The sequence below is a fragment of the Schistocerca serialis genome, unplaced genomic scaffold, assembly GCF_023864345.2.
Source record: "Schistocerca serialis cubense isolate TAMUIC-IGC-003099 unplaced genomic scaffold, iqSchSeri2.2 HiC_scaffold_1370, whole genome shotgun sequence".
Classification (NCBI taxonomy): Eukaryota; Metazoa; Arthropoda; class Insecta; order Orthoptera; family Acrididae; genus Schistocerca; species Schistocerca serialis.
Window position 1 is genome coordinate 32582 of NW_026047592.1, and position 5467 is coordinate 38048.

The window sequence follows — 5467 nt, forward strand, 5'->3', positions numbered from 1 at the left end:
AAGGGTGGAAGGGGAAGTAATCGAGTGAAGGAGGAAGACTGGAGAGGTCTAGGAAAAGGGGTAGATATTGGTTAAGTCACCCAGAACCGCTGGTCAGAGGAGACTTACCATACGGGATGAGAAGGAAAGACATTACTTACGGTAAGTCTCCTCTGACCCGCTGTTCTGGGTGACTTTCCCGATATCTACCAATTTTCCTAGACCTCTCCAGTTCTCTTCCTTCACCCCTCTTCCGTCTTTTATGTGCGAGTTCTGCTGCCACTTGGTGAGTAGATTTTTTATCTACCCTAATTGTATTTTTCCAAAGTAAGAGTATTTTCTCAGCCTTAATATTTATTGTGCTATTACACTATACAGTATAACTACTTCTTATAGTGAGAAGCTTACACAAAATGTACACTATTTTAAAAAATTGATTTTTTGAATTTTTTCATTCTTTGACCTACAATATCTTTGTAAGGAGAGCAGATAAAAGTCTGAAAATTACACACTTAATGGATCTTCATGATATCAAACTTAAATTGGAAGTAACAAACAGAAAATATTGTGGGGAAGGGTAGTCAAAGACTGCAATTTATTGGCAGTACTAAGGAGATTGCCTACACTACGCTTGTCCGTCCTCTTTTAGAATTCTGCTGCGCGGTGTGGGATCCTTGCCACATAGGACTGACAGAGTACATTGAAAAAGTTCAAAGAAGGGCAGCACATTTTGTATTATTGCGAAATATGAGAGAGAGTGTCACAGAAATGATAATGGATTTGGGCTGGACATCATTAAAAGAAAGGCATTTTTTGTTGCAACAGAATCTTCTCATAAAATTCCAATCACCAACTTTCTCCTCTGAATGTGAAAATATTTTGTTGACACTGACCTACATAGGGAGAAACGATCACCACGATAGAATAAGGGAAATCAGAGCTCGAACGGAAAGATATAGGTGTGTTCCTTCTTTCTGCGCTCTATACGAGATTGGAATAATAGAGAACTGCGAAGGTGGTTCGATGAACCCTCTGCTAGGCACTTAAATGTGATTTGCAGAGTATCCATGTAGATGTAGACAAGCCTGTACAAATTTGTGTGTTGTCATCCCCCTTCCACCAACATCTGTTCACTCACACTTAGTTAATAATGAGCCCTTGAAGTGTGCAGTTGAACAATGGAGTCTCAAAATAACGAGAATAGTTTTTCTAAGTGTTGGTTACTAACCTTGAAAACTCAATAGTGTGTCATTTAATTGCCAAAGTCAGGATAAATTTCTGAAGGACAAAAGCAAACCTTGGCAGTTGATGAATGTATAGTTATTGCTGACTTTTCTGAAAACTATTCCTTTGTTGTTCAAGTGAAATACAAGGGCACCACTGGGTAAACAAACAGGCCACAGTTTGTCCATTTATGTTCTGTTATAAAGATCCAGATAAACTAGAGTCATAGTTTTTGTGTTGCAAATGATTACTTTGAGCACAAAGCTACAGCAGTGCATGCTTTTCACCTGCAGTTAACAAACTACGTAAAACAGCACGACAGTTCCATAAACAAACTGATGAACTTTTCTGATGGTGCTGCAAGCCAATATAAAAGCAAACAAATATTAATATCTCCTTCCTCAAAGAAAAAAGACCGTTGGCTCGGTGCAGAATAGCACTTTTTTGCATCATGCCCTTGGAAGAGTGAGTGTGATGGCATAAAGGGTACAACAAAGTGAGCTGTCACAAAAGCTAGTCTGCAACGGACCTATGAGAACCAAATCTGGACACGTCAAGAAATGTTCAAATTCTGTATAAAGAATGGGTAAAAGGGATTACGTATGTTTCATTAAATGTGAGGAAATACTAGAACTCTATGCCAATGTCTTGGAGGAAAGATTCAAAACTTGTCAGAAGATTAAAGGCACCTGATCTTTTCATTGTTTTATACCTTAGTCATACAACTTGCTCAACTGTAAGTTCACATCAACATCCTCTGATAGTGAACGTCATCACTGTGGAAAACTTGTACCACTGACACTTCAAAGGAAGGACATAGTGGCTTGTGTCTATGGCGAACAGTGGTGGATTGCCAAAGTTGGTAACATTGCTCGTCAAAACCAAGATGTGGATGTTACATTTTACCAGCACCAAGAACCCCGTTTAAAAAATTTGAAAAGGATCAATTCGAGAGGCCCGTTAAAAATCATTAAAGGAGTTGTCTTCTCCCCTGGAATTTATGACTGTGACTAGGCGAACATTTAACCCTGTGCCCAACATGAGTGAAGAAATATCTCTGTTGTTCAATAAACAACATAGTAAAAACAAATAAGTTGAAAACGGGATAATGTAATGAATTGTCTCATTTTTTAAAGAGTTATCCTAGATATTTTTAAGTTATGTAATTTATACACTGTTTCCATCAGCCCAGATATTGCAAACAGTAAGAAACATATTTTTGACTCATATTTGAAATTTTTTTTGTCCATGGAATCTCAAGGTTGAAATTTATACAGAAGTTTGATATCATAAAGGTCTATTAAATGTGTAATTTTCAGATTTATATCTGGTCCATTAACAAAGATTTGCAGACCAAAGAATGAAAAAATTCAAAACATTTGTTTTTAAAGTGTTTTTAAGTATAAGCTTGTCATAATTGTTTCTCTAAAAAAAAAAAAATGGTATCTGTACTGAGTAGTGTAATACCACAAAATGTATTAAGGCTAAGAAACTACTCTTTGGAAAGATAGTATTAAAAATGGGTTTTTTAAATTTACAACCAACAACTTTGAGACATTAAAAGTGTATTCCCTAATACATTCAGCAGGGTGATCATGGTTTTAATTTATAGTCCAGTGTCTGCTGAAATAAATACCTCTTATATGAAAGGTCTGGGGCAATCCATTACCGAATAATTTAAAAAACCACAGACACTTATAAAAGTGTAAGAATGCTTGCAGCCTGAAACAAAAATGGCTGCTCTTTCTAAACGATAACCAATAAATGTTTTTAAAAAATATTTTTGAGTCCACCAAACATGAAGGAATTCACCCAGCGAATTCTTTCTACGAGAATGCAGTTGTCTCTCTTTGTAATTTTATGGCTTTCTCAAGTATGTTTCCCTTTGGATACAATTAATTGATAGTTTTATGGTTTGGATGGTGTACGATCTTCCACAGAATGCTTGTATTTACTTAATAGGCACACGTTTCAAAATCCAAATATTAGATCATTATTTCTCTGAAGGAAACATTTTTTCCAGTATAAATCCTAGAGGCAGAATTGTATTGTTTACATTGTGACTGCACCACTACTCTTCTCTCACCTGTTGTATATAAATATTTCTGGAATAATTTTAACACCTGTTTAACAGGACACTAATGACAGCAGCAGAGAAGCTTGCCGCTGTTCCTGATGTGGATATCGACCCAGAGGGAACATTTAAGTATGTCCTAATACATGTCTTTGGTCCAGAGGGTCCTGATGGCAAAGAACCGAGCAAATTAGTGGTCAGTAACTGGTAAACTAATATTTGGTCAACTTTGTGATACATTATTATTTGAGAGACAGTCGTTTGCATCATTTTTTAATTTTCTCAGTTGAATTTTTCTTTTGATGTCGGTGACTTGCAATGGGGAATTGTAGCCTAAGGTTGGTTGTTATCTGCATAACATAGTGTTTCAGTGTTTACTGTTAAATTGGAAGTGAGATGGTGGATGGCGATACAACTGAAAACACACAAAAGATTTTCACTGAAACACTGTTGAACTACAGTTATGGCCCTGTGTGCTATGGTATCTTTGCCAGATAGTGTTGACAGAGGATATGAAAAAGCATTCAAAGAAGAGCAACTTATGTTGTTTTATTGCTAAGAAGGGGGAGTGCGCCATGGACATGCAGGGTGTATACGACCCAGAAGATCCGGGGAAAAACCCGGGAAATTTTTCATTGTTTTTGTTTTCAGTTAAATTTTTGTAATTTTGATTGGTAAGAACCAATACTCTAACAAAGGATATTACTGTGTCTCAATACTGCAGCAATAAAACATGAACAAGAGAAAAAACGAAAATAAAACTTAAATTTCAAGGGAAATGCACCATATACAGCAACAAAACGGTGCTCATACAAGTGTACGCCAACAGTAAAATGTGTCAAAGGCTTTAGGAAGACTGTGCAATGCTTTGTAACAGCAATTTGCCTCCGCTGAGCGTGACGTCACAACTGTTTACATTAAATTCATTTTAACAGTTACGAGCTCGATCATGCACATGCACAGTTGAGTAGTACCTTCTCCCGCTTCTGGCTACAGAAATTGTTGGCTGTGTAAGCAGTCGCAGCAAGCAGCTAGATGCTACCGGGAAAAATTTTACTGGAGCGCCCAAGCTGCCAGATTTATACATGCGCAGGAGGTCCAAATCTAGGGAAGGGGGGGGGGGGCAAATTCATATTCTTGAGGGGGGGGGGGGGGGAAGGAAACCTTGTTTCACAAAGCGACTCGCATCCAGCGCACGTTAGTTTGTTAGTTTATTGATTATTCATATTACTTTGAAACTCATCCCTGTCGGTTTTTGAACATTTTTAACACATTCTAGTTGATTTTGAATGAATCGCAAGTTGATTTGTGAATGCGTGCGTAGTGTACATGTTTCCTCTGTCAGTGGAATCTGACAGAGCTGAGCGAAGTAAGGCTGAACGGATGAATGCCAACCGCTGTCTGATTGTGTGGTTGATTGTGTTTGCGAATGATGAGCGTTGTTGTAATTACTAGCGGAATCCATAGATTCAGACTACAGGAGTGGAAATAAACGAATAACAGGTAAGAATGATTACGTATTACCTTCTCGGTGTATACAAGAAAATGAAATTTTGACAAAAAATTTTTGGGCAGATCGCTATACTAGTAAGGGCGAGTTGTGCAGTCCACAGCTAGCAGCTACTTTAGGTTCTGTTCTGGAAGAAGCACGGAAAACGTGTTGTACGACCATGTAACAATGCCTAACCGGAAAATAATCACGGGATAGCTAAACCGGTGATTCTGGTAGAGTTAATGAAGTTAACCTGCAAATAAGCTTTGGCATTGGTAGGAATAGTTACAGAATTAGTGATAACAAGACTGTTTGTTAGAATGATGAAGGAGAAGAAATGGGGGCATCACACAAATTATGGAACAATATGACGATTCCAAGTTCGTATAAAAATTTCATACTACTACTTTTCGATCTCGTGCTTGAGAAACTGGAGTGTATGAATGAAGTGTGAAACTATTTCCTAACGTAAAGCTTTTTGCTTGTAGTTGGCCTAATAGGCATTTGATATGGGTACTTTGTGAATTATTTTCTGTCCTTACAAAAAAGACCGTTTGTGCCAAAACAGTCTCATTTATTTTGTGTGTATTACAATTGTTGTAGTATTAGAAAGGCCTATTTTGTTTTATCTAGCAGACAGTGACAAAATAGATGTAATCAGATCAGGAAACAACACCAGTCTTGGGTCCTATTTGTAT